General features: G+C 44.0%; 1 protein-coding gene across 1 annotated transcript in view; it reads left to right on the forward strand.

Annotated features, from left to right (window-relative positions):
* ADGRV1 (adhesion G protein-coupled receptor V1) overlaps positions 1–13,873 on the forward strand; it is a 1,990,932-nt gene that overhangs the window by 576,143 nt on the left and 1,400,916 nt on the right. The window lies entirely within an intron of this gene.

Below are 13,873 nucleotides of genomic sequence, written 5' to 3' on the forward strand. Positions count from 1 at the left end.
AAAGCATTGTGACTTAGGCCTGAGAACAATAATGGGCCTATTTTACAAGATTCTTCTTTGAGTATATGCCACCTAAATTCTGAATTTCCTCTAGTAAAACACACCTCTTCAGAGAAGTAACCTTTGTGAATTTGGGCAATAATAATAATATTAATTTGGAACATCATCATTGTTAGATAGAAGTTGCCAGATAGTAATTAAATCAATAAGATGTGTGTAAGTGGCCAGTCTGTTGGATATTGGAAAGCAGATAGAGGGGGTTGAGGGTGTCCTGAATCGCTAACAATAGCGGTCGTGTATAGCCTCAAATACGTCAGTCAGGATAAAAAACACACCTTCCAGTCCACATTGCTCGATGTAGTTCAGCTGAGGTTTCCATCTGTGGCTCCAGTGCTGGCAGTGGTACACAGCACCCTCCCGCCTCCATTCAATCCTCTCTCAACGTGACCTAATGATTCCATGGCACCAAGCCAAATCCCCACATAACGTGCAGAAATGCAAACGACCTAAACAAGAGCCACTCATCTGGTATCAAATCTGCCTCTTTTCTGAGGCTTCCATCTGGAAATATTGTATCCCTAACAAAAGCAGAAGTGCCATGTACTGGAGGTACCTGTGAGTGACCAGCAGCTGATTACAAGGTGCGTGGGAGGTACGAGCTGCCAAACAAAATGTGTCCCGGTACGTGCATTTCTAGAAATGTGTTTTTACCTTAATGATGTTAATGAGAAGAAATGTAAACATATGTAGTGGAGCGGTCCTGAGCCAACAGGATAGAAGCCCCCTTGCTTTAAAGGCCGCCTGTCAAGTGTGGTGTTCACAGTATTGAGTTAAAGGTCAGTCTACCCCTGTAGCTGAAATTTGTAGGAAAAGAAAATTTAGAGTTCATTCTAAATACATGCAATTCGATATTATTTTAAATATGAGTTTGCACCCTCATGGAGGCAAAAAATAATTGCAGTTTTAAATGTAAATGTGAAACTTAGTCTTCTTCTCAGTCTGTCTAGGGACACAACCTTTAAGAACACTTTGCTGTTAGTGCTAAAGAAACATTTAGCTGTGCTGACTCAATAGAACGGGAAATCATTTTAGCCACAGTTCTACAGTGCCAGCTTTGTGGGTCGTTCCTAGAATAATATACTACTGGTGCAGCCTGGTGACAATATAATTATGATGTAGGAACATGCCTCTTTTTGCATGATCACCCCAATTATTTTGGACTGATGCTGCTGGGTTTTTGATTATGTGCCCTGGCACTCAGCTAACGAGGCCCCAGTGTATGTGCTCTGTCCCTTAAAACATATTAAAATTGGCTGTACTCCTGATTGTCATACTTAAGTAACTTATTAGACCCTGGTATATGGTACAAAATGTGCCCTATAAGTTAAATGTAGCCTAAACGTTAAATGTCATTAGTGGACTGCAGCACATATTGTGCCACCACTAATGTGCTGATGCAAAATATGACTGCAGGCCTGCCACCAGTAACCAGGCTGTGCAGGTTTAAACTGCATGTTTGACTTGTCAAAAGAACCCCTTTTGATAAGCCTAAACCCTCTTAAAAAATAATATTAATATGTTACCCCGAAGATAGTATTGAGTGCCCATAAGGTAGGGTACCTCGTATTTAAAGCAGAGCATCTAAATGGTTAACATTAAACATGTCCTTACAGTGTTAAGGCGGAAAAAAACCTTTTTCCCAGGAGCAGTGTTAGTGGTTCCATAAGAAAGCATTGGAAATTAATATTAAAATTAAATAATGTTATCGCTACCTAGAAACCAGATAAAAAAGTAACTTTTTGAACATTGTAAAATATTTATTACCAACCCAATTCAATGGAAACGTTGGATTTGTAACAAACATTTTACTAAAGGAACTTTTACAAAGTCCCATTTTGCTTAACGCTTATAGAATCCCATTTACCTGAGGTTTTAACTGTCACCCGGGAGCTGAATAGGTCCTTGATGAGGTATAAATTGGCTCCCAGATCTGAGACAAAGGGCTTGGGTGTGAGGAAGTGTTCTGTCCCTCTGACAAGATGACCATCTGGGCAGTGCCCAGGAACTTAGTTGTCTTTAAAGGGGCCTGCCCGGTCATAGGCAGATGTAGCTCACACCTGGGCCTGCCACCTCTATTGCCCTTCTAGCCAGCCAGGCACCAATCTAGATGGGAGAGAAGCTACCCCAGAACTGTTTTTGAGTGACGTCAGGAGAGGCTTTGCTCATTTCCCTGGCCACACCTCTAGGCTGGGCAAGGAGTTCTGCACAAGGGAGGAAAGGTTCTGCCATCTGGGATTTAGGGAGAGAGAGGCACTGTGGGATTGTCTGTAGTTGAGCACACGAGAACTGCTGCAAACGTGGCTAGGGTTACCCCTGGGAAATTTTTCCTTATTGGTAAGGAGGGGCCAGGAGTCACCACCTACAAGCTAGTATCAGGAATGAATGTGGCAGCTCTGGGTACCTTCTTCAGAACACTAGTGGACCTGTGCTCTGGGTACCTTCATCAGAACACTAGCGGATCTGTGGATGGCAGACGAAAGCCTACACCTGCTGTTGAGACCTTTGAGGAGAACTCTAAGCGCTGAACTTTTTCACTTATATCCTGAACAAAGATGCTGACTCCAAGGGTCAATTGTCTGAACTCCTCCCAAGCTACAGGGACACAAAAGCTGCAAGAAGCTTGCTTTCCTGAAGGAGCACAAGTTACCAGTTTCAACAGGACCTGCCCTGGACCCTATTGGTGAATTCTGTCGGTGTGAGTTCTGACTCTCTAGTGATGTTTCTGAGTTTCTGGAAGAACCCTTGGCTGGTGTCAAAGTGACTCCTCATGCCCAAACTTCTAAAGCAGGGACTTAGAAACCTTTTAAAAAAATGTTACCCAGAGAACCTATGTAGGAATGGGACAAATCTGCCAGCCAATCTGCTGAGGGTGCATCACCAGTGGGCCTGACATTGGCACAGCTCGCATTTATTTTTTCTCCACAGCAGCAAATCCAGTTCAGCTTATCAGATGCCGGATGGCATTGAGCCCTCCTCAAGTACAGCCTTCAGCCTTGGCCTGCTGTATACATCCATCTGCCAGAAAAGAGTTTAAGTCCGAAGGTAGAAATCTTCACAGGCCAATCTATGTCTTCGTTTGCTTGAACGCCAGACTTTTCCCACTGAGAGCTTTTCCCACCTTCATCCACAGCTTCATCAACGCTAGATCTCCTGAGGAGTGAGCCGGGAGACGAGTGAGTAGTGCGAGTTGAATTGCAAATTTGCACACTTTTTTAAAATTGTTAATGTACTGCTATTGCTGCTATTGGTTTTAGAGGGGCACTGAGCTGAAAGTGTCTCTGCATTTTAGGAAGGTCGTTATTTTACTATACACTCGGGGGGCACGGGGGACGAAAGCGGAACAGGAAGTGGGACCACCTTGCTGTAGCACGCAGGTCAGCGGTCTAGCCTCCCTGTTAGCGCATTTAAGGAGGAGCTGGCGCGAGTGCGAGTCCTAGATCTCCTGAGGCGTGAGCCGGGAGACGAGTGAGTAGTGCGAGTTGAATTGCGAATTTGCACACTTTTAAAATTGTTAATGTACTGCTATTGCTGCTATTGTTTTTAGAGGGGCACTGAGCTGAAAGTGTCTCTGCATTTTAGGAAGGTCGTTATTTTACTATACACTCGGGGGCACGGGGGACGAAAGCGGAACAGGAAGTGGGACTGCCTTGCTGTAGCACGCAGGTCAGCGGTCTAGCCTCCCTGTTAGTGCATTTAAGGAGGAGTTGGCTCGAGTGCGAGTCCTAGATCTCCTGAGGCGTGAGCCGGGAGACGAGTGAGTAGTGCGAGTTGAATTGCGAATTTGCACACTTTTAAAATTGTTAATGTACTGCTATTGCTGCTATTGTTTTTAGAGGGGCACTGAGCTGAAAGTGTCTCTGCATTTTAGGAAGGTCGTTATTTTACTATACACTCGGGGGGCACGGTAGTCGAAAGCGGAACAGGAAGTGGGACCGCCTTGCTGTAGCACGCAGGTCAGCGGTCTAGCCTCCCTGTTAGCGCATTTAAGGAGGAGCTGGCGCGAGCGCGCAGCGGGCGCGCCGCTGGTGCACCGAAAGCGCGCCCATGGCGCGCCCAAGGCGCGGCCAAGGCAAGCCCGTCTGCGCCCGTCCGCGCCAGGCCCGCGCCTTGCGCCAGGGACCCTGCCAGTTTCGACTTGGCCACTAGACCGGTACTTAGATATGACCCCTCTACTTTGTGGAGGCTCAGGAAAGGAAGGTGCTCCCCCAACTTTTTCTGCCTTATACCGAAGGCATTGCCATCTAATATCCCTGACTTCTGCCCTGGATGTCTGTCTACTATCCCAAGGATTCTTAATCGTCCCATTGCCACTAAGGGAGTGAAGGAGGCAAGGGCAGAAATCAAGAAGGATCGCTCACTAACCTGCATTTTACTAAACGCAAGATCATTAGTTAAGCATAGCCTCGAGTGCGCGAGGCTCCTGGAAGAACTCGAGGCCAAGATAGCTTTTGTCACAGAAACCTGGACTAATCCGGCTGCGGGGCCAGATATTGTAAATGCTACATCCCCCGGACTTTCTCTGCTATACACAGGATAGGACTTTAAGGAAAGGCGGAGGCCTGGCAGTGATTTACCATCACTTGATTAAAGCTTCCTTTCAGCCTATTCCGATGGACTCCTGTGAAGCCCTATTTTTTAATTTGAGGTTGTCGCATCACCAATCTTTTAAGGGATGTTTAGTATACAGGCCTCCGGGATCTAGAACGGCATTCCTGGCGTCCGTGGGTACGCTATTGGAAGAGGGGCTTCTTTTGGATGCATTTACAGTTTTAGGTGATTTTAATTTTCACTTAGAACATACGGATGATGCCGATACCAGGGCCTTGGAGGAATTGATGCTGCCTTTGGATCTTAGGCAGTGGGTAGTGGGCCCTACGCACAGGGGAGGACACACTTTGGATGGAATTTTCTCCAACAAATGTAATATAAATTTTAAAAATCTTTTTCCCCTGGCCTGGTCAGATCATTCCGCTGTCCTATTTGAAATTTTATTAAACGATCCTGGTAAGCCAACTACAGGACACAAAGACAGGATAAAAATTAGAGCATGAAACAAGGTGGAGGGAGATTCGTTAATCAAGCTATTGTCTTCAAATGTTGTCGGTACACCAGGTGATGTGAACATAGCATGTGATAACTATACCAGCTGGTTGCAGCATGCATGTGATATCGTAGCCCCCACAAAAATTTTTGCGGCCTAAGAGAGCACATCCTTCTGCGCCCTGGTATTCCCAGGAGATTAGATCCCAAAAGCTTATTTGTAAGCAGCGAGAACGTAGATGGAGGAGTAATTATAATGAATGTGACAGAAAAGCATATAAAAGCTCCCTCCAGACTTATAAACAGGCTATTTTTATGGCCAAGCAGTCATACTTTGCAGCTCAGATTCTGGATTCTAGTAACTCAACTAAGGAGTTATTTAAGACAGTGGCTAAGTTGGCAGCTCCTAAGCCACGTCCTGTTCAACCCAGCCAACAGCTGTGTGATGACCTAGCCGAGTTTTTCCTGTCTAAAGTGGAGACTATTTTTACGGCCTTTAACAAGAGAAGTATCAGCAGCTCAATTATCGGCTGGGAGGGCTCGGGGCCAGCTCATGCCCCCCATCCGACCCTGGTCAAATTCTGGCCAGTGTCCGCATTGGATACGCAAAAGATCTTGATGGAAGCCAAGTCGGGGTCACCATTTGATCCGTGCCCTATCGCGACGGCCAAATTAGCCGCTGGACCGATTGCTGTGCAGCTTTCCAGTCTATTTAACCTGATGTTTGAAACTGGATCTTTCCCCAATCACTGGAAAATAGCTTCTGTCCTTCCTTTATTAAAAAAACCTAATCTCCCTATCAATTTTCGCCCTATAGCTAGACTCCCGCTTCCAGCTAAACCTGTGGAAAAGCTTATTAATAGACAACTCAGTCTCTTCTTGGAAGACTCCCAAGTACTTGATCCTACTCAATATGGCTTTAGGCCAGGCCATAGTACAGAATCTGCCTTGATTAAAGCTACAGAAGAGATCAGGGAGGCTGTGGATCAGGGTGGCAAGGCTGCTCTGATTTTGCTTGATTTGTCTGCGGCCTTTGATACGGTCCACCATTCAATTCTCATGAATCGCCTAAATAGGTGTGGGATTGATGGTAAAGCAGGGGACCTTATCAAATCTTTTCTAGCTGATAGGAAACAAGTGGTGACCATGGGGGAGTTTCAGTCGACTCCTTTTTCAACACCTTGTGGGGTCCCGCAGGGGTCCTCACTTAGCCCTACTCTTTTTAATATTTACGTCCATGCTTTGGCACCCGTCATAGGCTCCTATGGGTTTGGTATCACCTCTTACGCAGATGATACACAAATTGTTGTGTCACTGACACCAGGGGGAGAGGTGGATGTGGAATTGCGTCTGCGGGAGTGTATGGTAGCGGTGAGCAGCTGGATGTCCGAAAATTGTCTGAAACTCAACTCGGACAAAACGGAAGTCATTCTGTTTGGCAATAGTGCTAACTTTTGGACCCCTGCTTGCTGGCCTAGCTCCATGGGCTCCCTCCCAATTCCAGCCAGAAAGGTTAAAAACCTGGGTATGATACTGGATGATAATCTCACCATGAAGCACCAAATAAATGTATTGAAATCTCAAACTTGGTATTCCATCAGAATGATGAGGAAAGTGCTACCACTGCTTCCTCAAGATAGCAGGCATATGGTGGTCAGAGCCCTGGTAACAACGAGACTGGATTACTGTAATGGGCTGTATATGAATGCGCAGCAAAGCATATTGAAAAGACTACAGGTTTTGCAGAACGCGGCAGTCCGTTTACTTACAGGTTCTTCCAGATTCTCTCCAGTGTCACTGGAAAGAAGAACTCTACACTGGCTCCCCATAAAAAGCCGTATACGTTTCAAGGCGCTGTCTATGGCATTCAAGGCCTTGCATGGACTTGGTCCAGATTTCTTAAAGCAGCGTATACTATGGTACGTTCCGGGAAGAAGTCTTCGTTCCAAAGGAACAAAACAGGCACAAGTCCCTCGTATCAGGAAGGCTCGATGGGGAGGTAGAAGTTTTGTCTAAGGAGCCGTAAAGGCTTGGAATGATCTACCACTCTATCTTAGAACCATGCCAGACCTGTTGTCCTTTAGAAAAGAACTCAAGACTTGGCTGTTTAGTTTGGATAGACCCCTTTGCTTTTGCCGCTTGGTCTATCAGGTTTGACCCTCAGGAATTCTAGACAGCGCCAGGACACCTCCAGGTATTTGTCGCGCTTTAAAAGTGTCATTAACATAACATAACATAACACTTCATTCTTTGTCAATGTGTCATCGACTAGCCCGTCTTCAGATTCAGCCTGCTTTCTTTCCCCTCTAAGGACTCTACCCTCTCAGTAACTTTCTAAGTCCGAAGGTTACCTCTTCGACCGGGACCAACTTGATCCTTGTATCTAACCTGCTCTCCATCACAGCCAACCGTAAAACGTATCTTTATAAAGTCTAGCATGACCAGTTGCCTGCGGTTGGGGCCTTGGACATTGTGGCACTAGTTTTAATTAAAACGTTTAACAATTAATTTTTCTGGTGCTCTTTTTAGATTTTTGCCCTTTTAGTGACATTTGTTCATTAAAATATTCCCTATTTTTGTAAATTAGAGTGGGATTTTTATTGTGTTGTGTTTCCGACCTTTTAACTGTTTGGTTTGCACATTTTCTTCAGTTAAGCCTGCCTGCTCTGTGCCCTAGTTACCAGGGGAAGAGCTCAGGTTTAAATTACTGAAACCTTTACTGCACCCACCAGGGCCGTTTCTACCATTAGGCGAGACTAGGCAGCCACCCAGGGCGGCAAAAGGGGGAGGGCGGAAAAAAAACATGAGTTTGTGAATCCCCTTAAAAAGCCTTTGACCTTGAAAGCGCATTGGGTAGCGCCTTCTACAATTCGACGTGACGTCACGTCACGTTCGGCGCCATGGGCGGGGGCCATGCGCGCCGATTTCCGACTTCCGATTTGCTCTCAACCCTGTGCTGACCCCAAGGTGCCTGCCCGCTTCTAGAAGCATCCGTTCGTCTGAGAGGTAATGAGGAATATGGGTGTAAATTATGTAACTTATCATTAGGGGTGCATTTGTAGCGACCAAAACAGACATTGTTTGTTCTATTTTTAGCAACCACCTCTTGAAGGACCACATAGACCAAAATGTATTGTGGCAAAATCATGGAGCTTACCTCACAATGACCATGGAAGATGTTCGCCATTGACCAGCACTGTATATATGTTGATTCGGATTTGAATTTCACGTTGACAAAGTCGAAGATTTCGTTAAAATATTTGAATATAGTGAATTTATATTTTGAATGAATCGGGCAATAATACTTTTGCTTAAATATTCATGAACTAATGACCGTATGGTTCACAAATTCATGAAGTCTGTATTGTCGGACACCATGAGACTACTCCCAGCATAGGGAGCAGATATCATTTTCTTGTTGTGTGTACATAGACAGAGCACATTCCCCAGTTGTACTAAAGTCCATTTCTAAGATTAACAGTTAATTTTAAAAGAAAATCGGAGTGCGCATTTGGAACAATATATTATTAAAACTTTGAAAAGTAGCACATTGGAGGTTAATTTCAATAGGCAATGTCCATCAGTGCTTAATCCAGGTCTACAATTTCCAGCTGTTTCATTGCGAGATCTGGCCTGTTCCAGTCTGGTGATCCCAAACCCCTGACCTTGGGGTGGCCCTGCTGCTCCCAGCATTGGATCTAAGTGGATCACTGCCTGCCTGGATCAGCTGGCCCTTCTTATGTATGGCACAGATTCCCGCCTAGGATGGGGATGAATGGTGCAATTGAGCTATTGTTGGTCAGATTGAAGGAGAAGCAGTGAGAGAAGTCTAACAAACAAAAGCGGTTACCCTCATGTGCTCTACACTGGTGGCAACATGTTCACCATGATCAGTAAAAATAAGGACTGCCATAGAGGAACCCAGCTGATGGCCCATTTAGTTTATGGTGGCAGCTGCCATCTTTGAAGACAGGATGTCCAGTGATCTCCTGACAAGCAGCAGTCTTATAAAAAAGCAGTAGATCTACATCCAGTTTCTTTGCATCAAGGTGGCAGGACTGACCTGTCTCTCCTCATAAACTCACTTTTTCAAAGACACCTGATCTTCCTGATGCTCCACTGAACCTGTGTGTGAGTGATACCAGTCAAAAACCTGCTTTGGGGCTCCCAAACATCATCCATTTTTTTCTGACGTTAAATGAAGGTTCTGTCCTGTTTGCTCTTCCTATATAGGTGCCTACCAGAAGGGACTGTTGGGAAATTGGTCATTCAGCTTGCCAAATTAAATACAATGTCTTGGTTGGTTGCATCACTACATAAGCCCTTGCATTCTACCAGTTAGAGCCTGACAAAAGGTATAAAGAATATTAGGATGCAAGGAGGACTAGTTTGTTCAGCTGGTTGGTAAACAAATACAAGTCTCTCTTTGGAAGGAGAATGGGTTAATTTGTTGGGAAGGGGGCAGCGAGCAAGCGAAAAAGAAAGTGGGTGCGACTGGGATGTGCCCATGGGTGGCCGTGCAGTTGCAAACTAGATGTGAAGTGGAGGAAGTCTCTTTGCTAGAAAAGGATGGTTATTGTGTAAATTCCTAGAGGCTTTGGGATTGAATGGGTTGTGGCTGCAGACTGTATTGGGGTTGAGAATTTAGAGACTGGGCAAACTTGTAGGGATTCTCGAGACAAATCTTGAGGATGAAGAAGGAAGGTGAATTCAAGTTCTGATGTCAATGGTTTTCTGGCAGTATGCCACCATCCAGTCTTTCTTCCATCACACTATCATCAATGTGAGAAGGTGGCCTGATATATGCTGTCCACTAGTTCTAGTGGGCACCCTGTATCAGTCCAAACAACCCCTTATGGTGATAGGTTAAAGACAACCTTTATTGAAAGCTATCCTAGTGTCCTAGTGGTAGCTATGGAGAGCAGCCTTTGGGCTAAGTCTTGAAGGAATGTAAAGCAGCTTGTTTTACCAGTCTATAATCTCTTGAATGATCAAATGAAACGACAACCACACCAGGTATATATTCAAAATATATGTATTTAAGATAAAACACAGCCCTCTAGTCTCTTTATGAGACTAGAGTTCGAAGTACTTAGTTTACAAGTCAGCAATTATCAGTAATAGCACAAATACACGTTTGGGCCCTAGGGCCGTACCAAATCATATACCAAAAAAGTGGTATAAGAATACTGGAATAGACTTTATTAATTTGATATGGTATCAACGAACACGGGGCGCCAAAATACCCAAATATTCCTTGGGGACTTCAATCTCCATTGAGACTATCACAATGATACAGTGGTCAATAGTCTCAAAAACTTCCTAGATGACCTAGATCTAACCCGAATCTGTAACAGCCCTACACACGATAAAGGTTCAATCCTGGACTTAATCTCTAAAAGAGATTCCATTCAGCTAGAGTCGATCCAACCTTGTGACTGGTCAGACCATCATATTATTACCTTCTTCATCAAGGAAATTGTGAAACTTATTAAGTCCAAAAATATGGAAAAGAGTTCTGAAAAAAATCAACCCTAACATCTTGCCATCTCCAGTTACAACCTACTTCTGCCCAGTGCAGGGTCTTCCGAAGTACATGATCTCACCAATCATTACCTCTATGCCATGACCTCGATAATAAATGAGGTTGCACCTCTTCAACTAAAGAGAGTCTCCATAAAAGACTCTAAGCCCTGGTACAATGGAATACTCAACGAGGACAGACGTTCGCTCAGAACATCTGAACGCACCTGGAGATCTGTTCCTTCCGCCATTCATCTCAAGATCCTTAGGACAAAGAGAAATGCATATTACCGAAAGATCAAGCGCACCAAGTTCGACTTCTTCAGCCTCCAACTAGACCAAGCAAGAAATCGCCCCCCAAAACTTTTTGAATTAATCAAAACCCAATCCAAGGATGCACCACAACTTCCACAAGACATATCATGCCCGCAACCAAACTGTGAAGAATTTTCCGCCTTCTTCACTCAGAAGACTGACACCATCAAAAAGGACCTCTTAAATGATCTAACCTTACATGCTGGACCGCATACAAAAAACCCCCCCAGCATTTTCAACTGTGTTATACCAAATCCCATCAAAGCTTGATCTAAAAAATGACGCAGCCTGGTCTTCCTCTACCATCTATTCTGAAGAAACCATAGGCAAATTACTCAGTGCTCTGAACCCTGCCAATCACTTCACCGATCTTCTCCCTGCAAATGCTGTCAAAGACCTAACTCCTCTGCTTCTGCCTCTCTGGACCAAGATCATAAACAGCTCACTTCAACAAGGTTGCATCCCGGTCACCCTCAAAGTTGGTCAGGTATCACCCATTCTAAAGAAGTCAACAGCCGACCCTTCGGACCTAAACAGCTATCGCCCTATTTCCAATATTCCTACCTTGGCCAAACTATTGGAAAAATGTGTTCACCTAGAATTGACGAGGCATATTGATCACTTTGACCTCCTTAACAAACACCAATCAGGCTTCCGAGCAGGTCATAGCACTGAATCAGCCATGACACATATAATTGACGATGCGCTGCAAATCCTCGATCAAAATGGATCCTGCTTACTCATCCTGCTAGACCTCTCCTCAGTCTTTGATACGGTCAAACATGAGAACCTAATAGACCTCCTGGAACATAGAATGGGATTATCAGGAGTAGTGTTAAACTGGTTTACCTCATTTCTCCAAAATCGGACACAACAATTTAAGGTCAATAACTCCTTGTCCAAAGCCGTCCCAGTAACTCTGGGAGTTCCACAAGGGTCTTCACTATCCCCAACATTGTTTAATCCTTTCATGTAACCACTCACCGAAATTCTACATGCATCTAACATGCAATATCACATGTACGCCGACGACACACAACTATACCTTAAGATCCACACCTTAGAAGATATCAAATTGCTTAATACAACGCCTAGGAACACCCAAACTTGGCTAGCAGAAAACCATCTCAAATTGAATGCCCTAAAAACCGAATTCCTTCTAATAGCTCCACCCGCCCAAGTCCCCATAATGCAAGATTGGATTAAAGATCTTATGGCATTCAAAGTTCAACCTACCATCATGGACTCAGCGAAATCACTAGGAATAACTCTTGACAGTAACCTCAATATGCAAAAACACATCAGCAGTGCTACAAAGGGAGCAAACTTCCAGATAAACACACTGAGGAAACTAAAATCCTTCCTACCATTCAATGACTTCAAGCAGGCAGTACAAGCTCTAGTTATACCTAGCGTGGAATACGGAAGTATCTCTCTTTGTGGCCTACCCAAAGCATCAACGACACCGTTAAGAGCTTCAATCAATGCTGCAGTGAGACTCATCACTGGCTCTAAAAGAAGTTCCCACATCTCCCCGGATCTACAATCCTTGAACTGGCTACCTCTGGAAGCCAGAATTCATCTGAAAATAGTGTGTATGACGCACAAAGCCATGTATCACAATGCACACAGCTATCTGGCACAGAAACTGATGATCTCTGGTGGGATCAGATCTTCAAGAAGTGCGGAAAACCTACTACTGAAACCATAAGAAGAAAACATATAACCGAACCTTCTCTGGGATGGCGCCCAGAATCTGGAATGCCTTACCTCCAGAAACCAGACTTAACCCCTCCACTGCTTCTTTAAAAAAGGAAGTAAAATCGATTCTCATGGCCAAATTCACCTGAGTATGGTCTATAGAAATCTCGAGACCAATCTATATTTTGATATGGGACCATCTAAGCAACCTAGACATTATATCTTCCCTCTGTCTTACACAACGGGATAGTTTTTGTGTTGCACCTTACTGCTTTGCTTTTACAAGATGTTATGTATATGTGCTTTGATTGACATTTATTCGTTGTATAGTAACTTTACTGACTGTATAGCACTCTGATATCCGTTAGGATCTTGTTCGCGCTCTATAAAACTTTCTAAATAAATAAATAAAATTGATGCTGCAAAAGCCTGATGTGCATTTAGGATGATGAGTGAAGAACTGTAGGAATCCATTTTAAGAATGCTTTTTAATGAGAGATTGCATTATCACTTTCCCACCTGATTGGGTTGCGCTCAAGGTTCTAGTTTGTGATGAGGCAACCCAAGGCATCACCTTAACGGGCGTTTGGTAATTGCTACCCAGGTGGTGGATAATCATCGAGTCTTGTATGGCTACCAGTGAGGGTGACGTTTCAGACTAGTTCTGTCTTTTTTTTTTTTTTTTTACCTGTGATGTTCTATTGATAGAGATCAGGGTGTATATAATATCTTACTTCCACGGATAGAGTAATTTCACAGTTACACGCACATACACTCATCACACACTAGGGCCCATTTCACTAACATACGCTCAAATACTCTACCAGCACTGAACCTGTGGAAAGAAAACTCCTAAACACCCTGCATCTATATCTAGGTCGATAAGACCTGGTTATTGTAACTGCCCTGAAACATAATCTAAACAATCTATACCATAATAATCAAAACATAGTACTCAATAATTGACAAGAAATAATAACCAACACCATATTCAAAATTATAATGCTTTATCTAAAATTAGTCAAAGAAAATCAATCAGAATAAATCATTTTTCTCATAATTACCTATTCTAGCTAAATGTCAGAACGGGTCAGGACAGGTCTCTCAGTAAAGTCTCTCGAGTTGCCGTCCTCACAGCGTAGATCCTCACCAACGCAGGTTTGGGAAGAAAATGGCAAAGTGGCAAGGTGGCAAAAACCCTCTCTAGGCTAACAATTTTTATAGCATTTCGAAC

Source organism: Triturus cristatus, chromosome 2_1, assembly GCF_964204655.1.
Source record: "Triturus cristatus chromosome 2_1, aTriCri1.1, whole genome shotgun sequence".
Lineage (NCBI taxonomy): Eukaryota > Metazoa > Chordata > Amphibia > Caudata > Salamandridae > Triturus > Triturus cristatus.